Below are 15711 nucleotides of genomic sequence, written 5' to 3'. Positions count from 1 at the left end.
TGTTCTTCCAAAGTGAGGGCATCGGTTTCCAGGTGGAAGGTGATTCTGGTCAAGGTTGGCTTGATGAGCATTCTTTCCGGCACATTTCTCCCTTTTGGCCAGGGCTTCCTAGTTCTCAGTGTCTATGCCACAGTTTTTGAGGTTAGCTCTAAGACCATATTTAAATCTCTTTTCCTGTCCACCAACATTCTGTTTTCCATTCTTGAGTTGGGAGTACAGTAACTGCTTTGGGAGATGTGATCGGGCATTTGGACAACGTGGCCAGTTCAGCGGTGTTGATGGCGGAGGAGCATCACTGCAATGCTGGTGGTCTTTGCTTCTTCCAGCACACTGAAGGCACACTGCCTTCCCAAGAGATTTACAGGAATTTTTGGAGGCAATGCTGATGCAAATGTTCCAGGAGTTGAGTGTGAAGTCTATAGATGGTCCACGTTTTGCAGGCATATAACAGAGTTGGGAGGACAAAAGATTTATAAACAAGCACCTTGGTATCACTATGGATGTCTAGATCCTCAAATATTCTCTGCTTCATTCAGAAAAATGCTGCACTTGCAGAGCTCAGGCAGTGTTGTATTTCAGTGTTGATGTTGATTTTTGTGGAGAGGGGGTTGCCAAGGTAGCAGAATTGTCAACATTTTCCAATGTTGCACTATTAAGCTGTACTTCTGGCATTGCAGAGGGATTGGCTGGTAACTGCTGAAAAAGCACTTTGGTTTTCCCAATGTTCAGTGAGTAGCCAAGCTTTACATATGCTTTTGTAAAGTTGTTTAGAGTGACTTGCAGATCTTCTTTTGAACGAGCACAGACTACGTTATGATCAGCATATTGGAGTTTTATAACATATTTATTTATTTATTTTACAGTATTTATATTCCATCCTTCTCACCCCGAAGGGGATTCAGGGTGGATCAGAGAAAACATATACAGCAAACATTCAATGCTATTATAGACAGACAGGACAGACAACAGTACAGATAGAGGTATAGAGGCATTTCCCGTCTTTGGCATCCTGGAGGTTGTGTTCAATTTCAGCCACTGGGGGGGGGGGGCTGTTGCTCCATCCTCCATGTCACAGAGCCCTGTTCACAGACTTCCTCATTTTTGATCACTGGTATTGTTCTGGTATTTTCTTATGGTGCCATTAAAATACATCCCTGCTTAAGAGGTACCTATTTATCTACTCACAACTGTTGTTGATCTGCTAGGTTGGCAGTGAGCTGGGCTGAAGGCTGGGCGCTCACCTCCAACCCAGGCTTTGAATGGCTGACCTTTTGATTGGCAAGATTTATTGTAGTTGGTAATTAACCTGCTTGTGCTAAAGGCTGTGATAAAACCAGATGTTGTTGTGACCTTGGTTTTGGCTTTCCATCTGCACAGGGAGGAAAAAACAGACAGAAAACAGTGGCATGACCTGTAAAGAAACAGCAAACAGTGACAGTAGCAGCAATAGTTCTCACTTTCTCTACTAGTAAGACAGGATTATGGATTATTGAATTCCTACATTTTGAGGTGGACATGGTTCAAATCAGAATGCATTGAACTGAACCTATCTCTGAATTATTTAATTAGGATCTCATCTAAATTGAGGACCTCATGCAGAATGTTGTATGTTTCCCTTGAAAGTAAGGTTATAGATGAAGGTTATGGCAGCAACAGAGACAAAGAAACCATAGAGTGGAGTTGCTGAAATGTAGAAGAGGGAGAAGAAGAAATATTTGTGTATTTCAGATTGGCATGAACGAGGAGAAGAGGGACTTCTTATTAGAGATATCATCCAATAGTTTCCTTTTGCAACTAGGGCAAACAATCACACAGAGATTAAATTGCATTTCCCTCAGAAGCTTTGTTGTAATAGACTAACTGCAGTGAAAATGCAATTTCCAAGAAACAATTAGTTTATAAATGGGGTGTCATCTGGATTGTCCATAACAAATGTGTTATGTTTGTATTACTTATGCAAAACATATAACCTATCCCTTATGTTTCTAGATATAGATCAAAATCTATTAATTAATATCAACTCCATACGCAGTACAAACTATCAGGATCTAAAGTACTTGAATGGCTTTAGAAACTTGGCAAAATTTGTTCCTTTGCGTGTGAACTTGGGGGAGCAGGGAAGAGGCATCATATTAAACATTATCAATGTCTATGTGGTGCTGGCTGTCACGACCCAGGCTACAGAGCACCAATAACCATACGCAGAGGCCAGATTCTATCTAATATCTTTATTAAGGAAATATATAAAGTTAGTAAAAGCAAATGTAAAAGTTAGTCCAGAAGCAGACCTTTCAGGAAAGGTCAAAATTAGTCCAAAGAAACAATGTCCAATATGAAATATTAAGGTCCAAAGTTGTAATCCAATAACCGAAACACTCACTTTGCCAGGCAAAGTGAGGGGAGATGACAAGGTCCTTTAGTCCATGAACTTGAGCAAGGCTAGGAAATAACTTGATACTTGAAACAAGGCTTGAAACGTGGAACAAGGTAACGAGGAACAAGAACAAGGTCCGTGGAATAACTTGGTAAAATCCGTGAAACAAGGCAAGGTTTAGTCCTGGGAAACAAGGCAAGGTCCGTAGGTAAACAAAGGCTGGGAAACAGGAGCGAAGGCTGGAAACAAGGCAAGGCTTGAGCAGGAACGAGGCTTGAATCGGAGCGCGCTGTCCAAACACAACTCGCTCCGGAGGCTGACGAATTGACTCCGCGAAGTTACTACGCGGGTAAAACACCTATATAGAGTCTAACTTTCCCGCCGAAGCAGTTCTCTGGGAACCAGAAACGAAAGCTAAACTCTGAGACCAGATGTTTGACTCCTTAAAGATTCTCACGAAAAGCAGACTTAATTGGGTACATTCTTAGCTGCTATTCTCGCACTCCTGCGCGAAGCTGCTTCCAAACCCCTCTGTTGTTTACAAAACTCATGGCGAGAGAACACGGGAGATGTAGGCTCAGGGTTTGTTTGACATACTTCTGGGACACAACTTTCTTGCAGGTGCAAGGTTCCCAGATCTGCCTGGGAAAGATCTGGCTGAGAAGATTCCAGTTCTGACTGGGAAGGTAAAAAACCCAAGTTTTCTTCTTCATCAGGCATTACAATGTCATGAGCAGGACTACAAGGCCCATGAGTCATCACACTATCCCCCTCCTCAAGGCCCCTCCCAAACTGGGACTCTCTCCCCGAGGCGCGAGGTCGTGGCTTGGCGGGATAGGTCTGATGAAAGCGACGGGTTAGATCAGGAGCATGGACTGTGGAGGCGTCTTCCCAAGAGCGTTCCTCAGGGCCAAAACCCACCCAGTCAATGAGATATTGCAGGCGGCGGCGGTGAAAGCGAGAATCCAAAATGTCCTGAACCTCGAACTCGTCCTCCCCATCCACCAAAATAGGGACGGGGGCCGGCCGGTCTACATCTGGCCGCACACCATCCGCCGGAAGGAGCAGGGAGCGGTGGAACACTGGGTGAATGCGCATTGAACGCGGAAGTTGGAGCTTGAAAGTCACGGGGTTTAATTGCGCCACCACTGGATAGGGGCCAATGAAACGGGCATCTAACTTCCGGCAAGGGCGATGGGAGGGCAAAAAGCGAGTGGACAGAAAAACCCGATCTCCTACCTTGATTTCGGGGCCCGGCTGGCGATGTTTGTCCGCGTGACGTTTATAGTCCTCCTTGGCTTGTTCCAGTTGCTGGAGCAAAAGTTGTTGCACCGCTGTGAGTTCCTGCAGCCAATCTTCTGCTGCGGGAACTTCTGAAGTTTCAATGACAGGGGGAAAGAAACGTGGATGGAAGCCGTAGTTTGCAAAGAACGGCGTTTCTTTTGTAGAAGCCTGGACTCCATTGTTGTAGGCAAACTCCGACAGTGGTAACAGAGAAGCCCAATTGTCCTGTTGGTAGTTTACATAACAGCGAAGGTACTGTTCCAAAGTGGCATTGGTGCGCTCCGTTTGCCCATCCGTTTGGGGATGATGAGCTGAAGATAAACGAGAGTCTATGCCCAATAGTTTTTGTAGTGCCTTCCAGAAACGAGAGGTGAATTGGGATCCACGGTCTGTGACCAAACTCTTGGGCAATCCATGTAGTCTGAAAACATGTTGGAGGAATAAATCTGCAGTCTCTTGGGCCGTGGGAAGACCTTCACAGGGAATGAAATGGGCTAACTTGGTGAAAAGGTCCACCACCACTAGGATCGTGGTGAATCCACAGGAAGGTGGTAAGTCAGTGATAAAATCCGCAGAAATTATTTCCCATGGGCGAGATGGGTTAGGAAGGGGGTGTAGAAGCCCTGAGGGCTTCTCCCTTCTTATCTTGGAGCGCTGGCATACTGGGCAGGTGTTAACATATTTTTCCACATCCTTGCGGATCTTGGGCCACCAGAAATCTCTTAGGATCAAATGCATGGTTTTAAATAGTCCGAAATGCCCTGCTGGTTTGCAGTCATGACACAGACGAAGTGCTTTTTCCCTGCCCGGTCCGGGTGGGATATAAACATGATTTCTATAGCAAAGCAGTCCATCTTTAAGCGAAAAGTAAAATGCAGACCTTGACGAAGTTGGTCCTGCGCCCAGGCATCTGCTTGCTGACTAGCCCTGATTTCTTGAGCACAGATGGGCCCTGGAGTAGAGGGAGTTGAATCAATGGGAGTGGATTTGGTGTTCCCCACTGTGAGCGTGGCAAAGTTCTCGGGTTGTAGTAGTTGGGATTCAAAGGTCTCCTTGCGTCCTGCAGCGTATTCCGGTTTACGTGACAGGGCGTCTGCTTGCTTGGTTTGGGCTGGGGTTACATAATGAATCTGGAAGTTGAAACGTTCAAAGAATAAAGCCCAACGTTGCTGCCTTTGATTTAGCTTGCGGGCAGTTCTTAGATGTTCTAGATTCCGATGATCAGTGTGGACTTCAATGGGAAATTTGGCCCCTTCTAGCCAATGTCTCCAAGTTTCAAAAGCTGCCTTTATGGCTAATAGTTCTTTTTCCCAAATGGTATAGTTCCTCTCTGGTGCGGTTAGTTGACGAGAATAATAGGCACAAGGATGAAGGTGATCTCCCACCGGTTGTAGGAGCACAGCCCCAATTGCCACATCAGAGGCGTCCGCTTGCACCACAAAAAGGGTTTCAGGATCTGGATGCTGAAGGATTGGCTGGGATGTGAATAATTTCTTTAGTTGCTGGAACCCTTTCTCTGCTTGATCAGTCCAGCGGAAGGGCTGTTTTCCACGGATGCAGCTAGTGATTGGGTCAGACCAGCGGGCAAATTCTGGAATGAACTTGCGGTAATAGTTCGCGAACCCCAAGAATCGCTGCACCTCCTTCTTGTTAGTTGGCGCCCGCCATTCCAATACTGCTGAAACCTTGGCTGGATCCATGGAGAGCCCTAGAGGCGAGATACGGTATCCAAGGAAATCTACCTCTTGTAGATCAAAAGCGCATTTTTCCAGCTTGGCATAAAGTCCATGATCCCGCAATCGTTGTAACACCATTTTGACGTGGTTCTCATGTTCTGATTGTGATCTAGAAAACACCAAAAAATCGTCCAGGTAGATTATCAAGAACCTATCTAGATAGTCCTGGAAAATGTCATTGACAAAATGCTGGAACGTTGCGGGAGCTCCGCATAATCCATAATTCATAACTCGGGACTCGAATAATCCGAATTTGGTCTGGAAGGCGGTCTTCCACTCGTCCCCTTCTCTGATGCGAACTAAGTTGTAAGCTCCCCGAAGATCCAGCTTGGTGTAAACCTTGGCTCCTCGAAGTCGGTCTAGTAGATCCGAGATTAAGGGCAGGGGATAGCTGTTCCGCTTGGTGATATTATTCAATGCTCTGTAGTCCACCACCAAGCGTAATTCCCCTGACTTCTTCTTCACAAACATCACTGGGGAGGCGGCTGGGGATTGAGAGGGTCTGATGAATCCCTTGCGAAGGTTTGTCTCTATGAATTCCCTGAGAGCTTCTTGCTCTGGTTCAGTCAGGGAGTAGAGATGCCCTCGCGGGATCGGGGCCCCCTCCACCAAGTCAATGGCACAGTCATAAGGTCTATGTGGGGGTAACTTTTCGGCTTCTTTTTCATTGAATACATCCCAATACTCGGAGTACTTCTTTGGCAAGGTGATAATGGGCTCGGTGTCTGTGGCATGGCAGACCTTGGCTACGAGGCAATGGTTTTGGCAGTACCTTGAAGCAAACTGCAGTTCTCTGTTGGACCAGGAGATGCTTGGGTCGTGAAGTGTCAGCCATGGAATCCCCAAAATCACAGGGAAATGGGGAACCTCAGTAACAAAGAAGGAAATCTCTTCCATATGTTCCCTTATCCACATCCTGGTGGGTTCCGACCACTGGCTTACGGGGCCCGTCTTGAGAGGGCGGCCATCGATGGCTTGCACCACACGGGCATTCTTGAAGTCATGATATTGTAATCCCAGAGAGTCGGCATACTCTCTATCAATGAAATTGTTGGTAGCTCCTGAGTCTATCATGGCGTGGATCATGACGGGTCCCTTTTTTGCTGACCATAAGGTGACCACTAGAAGGAACAGGACCCCGGTTGGCGGCTCTTGAACGGGTTTCTTGACCGGGTTGGCGAGCCTCTCTACGCCCGGTCGTTGGCTTCCCCCGCCGGCTGTGTGCCAGCCGCCTCAGACGCCTTCGTCTCCGTGGAGGACGCCGCCGCAAGACGGGCGGCGGGCTTCCCTTTGGCTGGGCACTCTCTGGCGAAGTGGCCCCCATTCCCGCAATACCAGCAGAGATTTAGGCGTTGGCGGCGGGCCTTCTCGGCGGCATCTAATCTGGGACGCACATTGCCCAACTGCATCGGCACCTCCTCGCTCCCTCTGGGGTATGGGGATGGTGGTGGGGGTCTCCACACTGGACGCGGCTGAACGCTGGCGGGAGCGGGGGGTTTTGCCCCAGCTCTACCGCTCTGGCCTCGTACCCACTGTTTTCTGTTGGCAATCATGACTTCAGCCCGTAAACATTGATCGATGAGTGCTTCCAGCGTTTGGGGAGGATCCACCTTGGAGATTTCCTCCAGCATTTCAATGTTGAGACCCTCCCGAAATTGTCCTCTGAGGGCAACATCGTTCCAGCCGGTGTTGTGGGCCAGCACTCGGAACTCGGCTATGTACTGAGACATGGGTCTGTCTCCTTGGAAGAGGCGGCGGAGTTTGTGCCCGGCGGCCTCCAAATTGTCCTCGATTCCCCAGGTCGCCTTAAGGTGGTCCAAGAAGTGTTGCGCTGACCTTAGATGTGGGGAGGCTTGGTCGAACAGAGCCGTCGCCCAGTTAGCCGCTGGCCCGTCTAGGAGACTGTAAATCCACGCCACCTTGATGTCTTCCTGGGGAAACTCGGCATCACGGGCCTCTAGATAAGCTTGGCATTGGCGACGGAAAACATGAACCTTAGAAGCTTCTCCAGTAAACTTGGTTGGCAACGCCATGGCCGGAAGACGGATTCCGTGTTCCTTCAAACCTTTTATTTCCCCATCCTGTGCATTGAGCTTATCACGGATTCGGTCCACCTCATCCTTGTCGATGGTGTAGGTAATCGGCTGGCCGCTCGGCCCAGGTACGACTCCGGTAGACATTCTGGCCGAGGTTAATTGGTGCTTAGGGTGGCGGAGTCAAACTGTCACGACCCAGGCTACAGAGCACCAATAACCATACGCAGAGGCCAGATTCTATCTAATATCTTTATTAAGGAAATATATAAAGTTAGTAAAAGCAAATGTAAAAGTTAGTCCAGAAGCAGACCTTTCAGGAAAGGTCAAAATTAGTCCAAAGAAACAATGTCCAATATGAAATATTAAGGTCCAAAGTTGTAATCCAATAACCGAAACACTCACTTTGCCAGGCAAAGTGAGGGGAGATGACAAGGTCCTTTAGTCCATGAACTTGAGCAAGGCTAGGAAATAACTTGATACTTGAAACAAGGCTTGAAACGTGGAACAAGGTAACGAGGAACAAGAACAAGGTCCGTGGAATAACTTGGTAAAATCCGTGAAACAAGGCAAGGTTTAGTCCTGGGAAACAAGGCAAGGTCCGTAGGTAAACAAAGGCTGGGAAACAGGAGCGAAGGCTGGAAACAAGGCAAGGCTTGAGCAGGAACGAGGCTTGAATCGGAGCGCGCTGTCCAAACACAACTCGCTCCGGAGGCTGACGAATTGACTCCGCGAAGTTACTACGCGGGTAAAACACCTATATAGAGTCTAACTTTCCCGCCGAAGCAGTTCTCTGGGAACCAGAAACGAAAGCTAAACTCTGAGACCAGATGTTTGACTCCTTAAAGATTCTCACGAAAAGCAGACTTAATTGGGTACATTCTTAGCTGCTATTCTCGCACTCCTGCGCGAAGCTGCTTCCAAACCCCTCTGTTGTTTACAAAACTCATGGCGAGAGAACACGGGAGATGTAGGCTCAGGGTTTGTTTGACATACTTCTGGGACACAACTTTCTTGCAGGTGCAAGGTTCCCAGATCTGCCTGGGAAAGATCTGGCTGAGAAGATTCCAGTTCTGACTGGGAAGGTAAAAAACCCAAGTTTTCTTCTTCATCAGGCATTACAATGTCATGAGCAGGACTACAAGGCCCATGAGTCATCACACTGGCTTCATTTAGCAATAGGATTGCTTGATAAGAACTGCTACTGCCAATGTCCCCAAAGAAACAGATGCTTAATAGACAAGTTCCCTTAACCCAGCTTTCATTCGGAGCTTGGAAAAGTTACTTTTTTTGGACAACTACCAAAATACCTGAAAGGGTATGGCTACTTTCTGTGTTGACTAGGAGATTCCAAGATTGCTGGTACCTTCTCAGCCAAGGATAGTTGGCGCCAATTTACCCAATACAGTAGAGTCTCACTTATCTAACATAAACGGGCCGGCAAAATGTTGGATAAGTTAATATATTGGATAATAAGGGGGGATTAAGGAAAAGCCTATTACACATCAGATTAGGTTATGATTTTACAAATTAAGCACCAAAACATCATGTTTAACAACAAATTTGACAGAAAAAGTAGTTCAATACGCAGTAATGCTATGTAGTAATTACTGTATTTACGAATTTAGCACCAAAATATCACAATGTATTGAAAACATTGACTACAAAAATGCATTGGATAATCCAGAACGTTGTATAAGCGAGTGTTGGATAAGTGAGACTCTACTGTACTGACAAGAAACTGAAATGACCATCCCTATGTCATCTCATTGCCACACCACAGGAATGACTCAGTGAGTGCAAAATGGAAAAATACAAATGTCTACATAGAATGAAATCTTTCCCCCAACTTTTGACAGTTTGGGCTAGAATCTGTTTATATATAGACCTATAGACCATACCTCAAACCTTCAGCAAACCAGTTAGGAATTGTTTATATATCCATATACGACTATTCCAATGGTGACATCAAAGTCTTACAACTTGTTGCTTACTAGCCAATTCAGTGTTTCTAAATTTATACACATAATAAAAGTGAAAAATGTGTATGTGTGTATGTGGAGGAGATGTCCACTTACACAGACAGCCCCCGCCTCCACAAACAGGCATAGTTCTCATTGTGCAGAAGACACCAATGGTCCTCCCTCTACTGACATGTAGGTTATAGTGAGCACCATGAACATGTAGCCCAAACCCTACCAGTGTCCTCCACAAACACCATTCTGTTCCCCACCCAAGTGAAGGCTTTCATGCAGGGACAATTTCATCCTAGATATTCTGTTTTCCTCCATAATGGACATCCCAGGTTTCCGTCCACTGCGTCTACCTTAACCCTTAACTCTTTCCTACCCTTTCCTATGGCACACAATTAACAGAGGAATTGATCAGCAACTGAACAAGAGGTTTGGGGAGAATTCACCATGATTTACAAGAGTTGTACTTAATCAAAATCCAGAGAGCACTGTTAACCCAACCAATTATGGATCTGGACCAAACTTGCCATGGATAATGGGATTTGCAGTACCTTCACTGATACTGTGACCCCCACCAACAATGGACTGGGACCAAACTTGGCACAGAGAAGCCCCATGACCAACTGAACATAATGCAGGGGTTAGTGGGAATGGACCTTGATTTTGGGAGTTATAGTTCACCCATATCCAGAGAAACTGACTTCCATCAACAATGGACTGGGACCAAACTTGGCAGAGAGGAGCCCCATGATCAACTGAACATACTGCAGTTGTTAGTGGGAATGGACCTTGATTTTGGGAGTTATAGTTCACCTGCATCCAGAAACTAATGAACTCATCTGACATCAGATCTGGACCAAACTTGGCACACAGACCCAACATGGCCAACTGTGCATATGGGCCTGGTTTGGGGGTGACTGACCTGGGAGTTGTAGTTCACCCTTATCCAGAGAGCCCCGAACCCAGCCGATGACAGATCTGGACTGAATTTAGCACACAGACCCAACATGGTCAACTGTGACCACTGACAGGGTTTGGGGGTGATGCCCTGGCAATCTGGGAGTTGTAGTTCACCCTTATCCAGACAGCACTGAACCCAGCCAACAAGGGATCTGGACAAAACTTCGGTGATATTACCTAAAATCCCAAAACCTACATAACATTCCAAAACAAACAATGCCTTCTTCTAATAACCCGGGTACCGCTGGGTCCCCAAGTTAGTAATAAATAAAAATAAGCAGTGGCGATCTACTAGATCCTAGTAATTACTCATCTTGCTGACTGTTGCACAGAAGATGTGCTTCATGTCCTCTAAAGGCCATTTGAGGGCACACATGTTTTGTTTTATGTTTTGTAGGATTAATGCCTGGAAGCTTGTGTAGCCTCATCCCCCAAACAGTTTCCCAACCTGGCTACATAGACCAGCAGAACTGTATTTCCTTGTCTCCCAGTATACTTTCTGGTGTGTTTCACGAGAATTGTAGATGGGTTTAGGAACTGAAGTATAAAAAAGAGACCAATAGCACTGTTGATTCAGGGGGATTGGAATAGACAAGAACCATGTTGTGTTTATTTCTGGATTACTGTGAAATACCTCAGTTTCTATGACACTTAGTGCCAAGTATCTCATTGTAAATGTGTTTAAAGTCTCTTAAAGGCCACTCCATTTCCCATCTTGGGATGTTACTAGAAGAAGATAATTTCAACACCTACTACACTTGGCTAGATGTGCTCAGATTGGTTGTAAAGATAAGTAAAACCATTGTCAGATTTGAAGCACAAGAAAAAAGGAGACAATGAAGCAAAAAAGATAAAATAACTGATAGGTCTCTTCTGTTTCTTTATTCAACTTCAGTGATTCCTACGTTCTTGCATCATCTGGAACAGGTTTACTTGGCAGAAACCTTTCAGTGGTTGTTCCCAGGAGTTGGAATGTTATTCTGAAAGAGGTTCATCTAGTCTTAGTTCTAATAACTTTGTGCAGCAAAGATTTTGATATATTTTGGTGCCTATAACACTATGTAACACAATTTTTGTTCCGGGGTTATAAATATCATTTCTTAATCGATTATATCATAAAAACATGGAAAAAGTTTATTAAACTGCAAAAACTTTTTTTCTGCAGGACATCATGCAGCACATTTTGCTATAGTTTTTCAATGAATACAGTAAAACCTTGATTTAAGAGCATCCCAACTTAAGAGCATTTTGAGTTAAGAGCCATCACTCAGCCTGGATTTCACTTTGACATATGACCAGCGTTTAGAGTTAAGAGCTAGAGCTTGAGGGAGCACTAGTGCCAGAGTACAGGTCTTTAGGGCTTCAAAGGAGAAGCATCTGTGCCTTGTGCTCTTGTCTGTTTTGGGAGATTTCTGTCTGCTTTGCTCTTGTCTGCTTTGAGGAGTTTTGGGTTAGTTGATTTTGTGTGTTTTTTATTCCTGGCATGTTTCTCTTCATGAAGAGAGTGGCAGGGGGAGGATGGAATGAAGAAAAATATGCTTCTGCCTCTTCACTTTGTGCTTTGTGTTTCTATACCACAACTTTGTGCTTTTACCATTTTTAAGTTTCTCTTTCTTTTTTTTATTGTTTAGTGTGACTGTGCTGGTTTTGCCTTGCTGTTACATAGGACAACACACATTTCATGGCAGTTTGCTCCTGTCCCCACAGTGTTTCTTCACTTCCACTAGGTATTGAAGGTTAAACTGGATTAACCAGGTATAGCCCCACATTACAAAAAGTTGTGGATTGCTCCAGAGCTTGCCTTATTCCTGCAGTTTCAGGGCACAGTGGAGAGCAGGACTGCTACTGCTTCCATCCGTTTCCCTATGTGCTCATGAGTGCAGGTTGTGTCAGTGTTGCCACCATTGCTGTTCCCAGGTAGCCACAGACCTCTATATGAGCTCTTGGCTGTCACAGGCACTCCATGCTGCCATCAGCAGAGGCACCTGCATGATCAGGAAGGAAGTGGGAAATCAACTTTCTCTTCTACCTATCAATACAGGGCACCTGCAATGGTTAGAAGCTCACACAGAACTCTGTTGACATCTGGGAGTAACAACAGCAACACGGATGCTGTCCCGGCCTGCTGGACTGTGTAGACCTCTATTTACCATTGCAGTGAGTTCAAGATAGTGCTTGTGACTGCCTTAAGGCCCAGTGTATACTCTTCAATTCCAGGATTTAACTAGATGGCTCATGATGTCATCCTGCTGTCTCCATTGTGAATTTGGCTGCTGCTATTTAATAAACATAAAATAAAAGCCCTTTGATACATACAACATAACACAATGCAAACAACAGTGTTCAAAAAGTTTTAAAAACCAATTTAGTGTATTCTGGCAAAAAAAGTGTTTATGTTCTTGCTAAGAGATTGCTTTCAAAAGACAATAATATACATTAGTAATTATAAATAGATCATAAATCAAAATGCATGCAATAATTTCATATAAATATATATCTCATCTTAGTTTATACATAAACTTAGGATTTATTAGGCAACGTGCAAGCCAAGTAAACCTGCATTCATAAAATGTTATATTCCACAAGTATTTATAAAATGCAATAAAAAATCTTCTACAGTAATTTCAGGAAAATATATCTCCAAATATCAGAAATGGGCTCTGGTAATTTCAGAGAGGGGAAATGAATTCTTTTCTGTGGTTAGCAGTCAGTCTCAAAGCCATCTTAGCCAAATACACATTTTATTTAAGGGAAAAAACCCTATTTTTAACACCCAGAGACTTTATCTCTGTGCTGCTCTTTAATACAAAGCATTATTTTGGTGCCATTTTCCTGTGTGTATATATAAAATATATAAAAGTTGTCAGTGTTTGGATTAAGTTAATATATCATGCAATATAATATATATCACGCCATTGTTAACTCATATATGTGTGTGTATATGTGTGTTTGTGTATGTGTGTGTGTGTGTATGTATGTGTGTGTGTATATATAGTTTGCTGCCTTGGATCTCCTATGATAGGGGGAAATATTTTAAATCATTAACAACAGTTGAAGTGAGTTGTTCTATCCCATTCTTTACTACCTTTGATCTCTGCCCAAATGGTTGTGTTTCTCTGGAAACAGGAAGTGACTGCCAAGCCACATAGAGACATCTAACCTTAACATACATTTTGGCATACTTAATTTGCTATGATGGCAATTTTGTGGGATTTTTGTATAATGTATTCTGAAATCTTGCAAGAGATATTAGCCAACACCCTTCCTATGAATGGCATATGTCAGTGATGTACATGAATTGTGCATTTTAGATTTTGTTGCTGTTGTAGCTGCTGTTCTATGCCTTCAAGTGACTTCCAATTTATGGTGACCTCAAGGTGAACCTATCAAGGGGTTCTCTTGGCAAAATTTATTCTGATTTCTATTTCTTTTTCTAAAGCTGAGAAAATGTGATTTGCTTAAGAGCATCCAGCGACTTTTCATAATTGAGCAGGGATTTGAACCTAGCCTAGATATTGATGGAAAGTCAGGAAATTTTAGTCAAAAATCAAGTAAAAAACTGGGTTGATTTATTTATGGATCAATGGGATTACTTTACCTTAAGTCTTACAAAAAGGAACCATTTCCTTGTTCAAGTAAGGTGGCAAAACACAAGAGCTTAGTCCATCCTGGGACAGCCTAAAAGAAGCAATGACCCCCTCTACTCGCTCAACCATGGGGCTGCTTCTGGCCTTTTTAAATGCCTGTGTGGGGGAATGGCAGTGGTGACCAGCGACACTCGGCCCTTTGGGCCAGCATTGGTGCTTTCTCCTTTTCACAGAATAATTCTCATCTTATCCACGGGTCATATCGAAATTTATCATTTTGGCTCACCAACTTATACATGAGTAAGAGCGTCCCAACTTGAGATAGTTTTTGAGTTAACAGCTGTTGCTCAGCCTGGGCGTAACTTTGACATCAGAGTAACATTTTGAGTTAAGAGCTTGTGCCAGAGGGAGCTCTTGCAGAAGAGTAGAGGGCTTTAGGGCTTCAAGGGAACAACCTCCATGCCTTGTGCCTCTGTGCCTGGTGCTCTTGTCTGTTTTGGGAGATTTCTGTCTGCTTTGCTCTTGTCTGCTTTGAGGAGCTTTGGGTTAGTTGATTTTGTGTGGTTTTTATTCCTGGTATGTTTCCCTTCATAAAGAGAGAGAGGGAGAGAGAACAAGAGAGGGAGGGAGGCTGGAATGAGTACAGTATGAAGAAAGTGATGCTTCTGCCTCTTCACTTTGTGCTTCCTTGCCACAACTTTGTGCTTCTACCATTTTAAAGTTGATCTTTCTTTTTTATTGTTCCATGTGAATGTGCTTTATATATTATTTGTTATTTATAAAATACATTTTATTATTTAAAAACACGTAACAAAAATGGGGGGTGCTCGGGGGGCAGGAACTGATTAATATCATTTCCATGGGAAATTCACTTTGAGATAAGAGCATTTTGAGTTAAGAGTTCAGTCACAGAATGAATTAAACTCTTAAGTCAAGGTATCACTATATATGTTTTCAAGAGTTCTAGTTCAATACTCAAAGCAGGAACTATACTGAATCCCTTGGATTTTATAGGCAAGTAAATTATTGCAATGTGATTGCCTATGTCTACATTACAAAACACAATCTAATTTTTGAAGCAATCATTATAGCTATATGTATTCAGATGACTTTGAACTGAATTCTATTCTCATAAGAGAAAGGTTTTCATTCATTGTTTGGGTACCCACCATGGTATACTGATTTGCTGTAATATTGAAACTTTTTAAAAAATCCCACTCTTCATTCTGAAATTGGAATAATACAACATCCTTATGAAATACAGCATCAATGCAATGTTTACATTAAAATACTATACATGTTCATGACTGAGGACTGTGCTTTTATTGGGGTAGAAAATCTTGGGGTTTGGACATGTATGCAACACATACCCTTCTGAATAAGGAATTCTTGATTGCTTGCATGCCATATCAGTTATAGTGATTAAATCTAGGGGAAAGCACATACATTGATTTGATTTTGATGTTATTTGAAACTTTTTTGTTTATTTACTTTTGCTTGTGCAGTAACCTCTTTTCTGCTACCAGCTGATGATGGGTGCCTTTTAGCTCTGCCCCAGGATAATCTTGATGCAAAAAACCCTATAATCTTTCTCCTTATATTCATATCCAAGCACTGTGATTGAAAGAGTAATCACAGCTAGAGCACATGCAAATTACAGGCCTGATTTCCATGTTTTCAATCTGTTTGTAGCCACTGTGAGTTGACTGAAGCTGCAATGAAGGTACAAAGTGAAAATCACCATTAGCTCATCAGGCTTGTGGC

The sequence above is a fragment of the Anolis carolinensis genome, chromosome 4 (genome assembly GCF_035594765.1).
Source record: "Anolis carolinensis isolate JA03-04 chromosome 4, rAnoCar3.1.pri, whole genome shotgun sequence".
NCBI lineage: Eukaryota > Metazoa > Chordata > Lepidosauria > Squamata > Dactyloidae > Anolis > Anolis carolinensis.
This window is presented reverse-complemented; position numbering follows the sequence as displayed.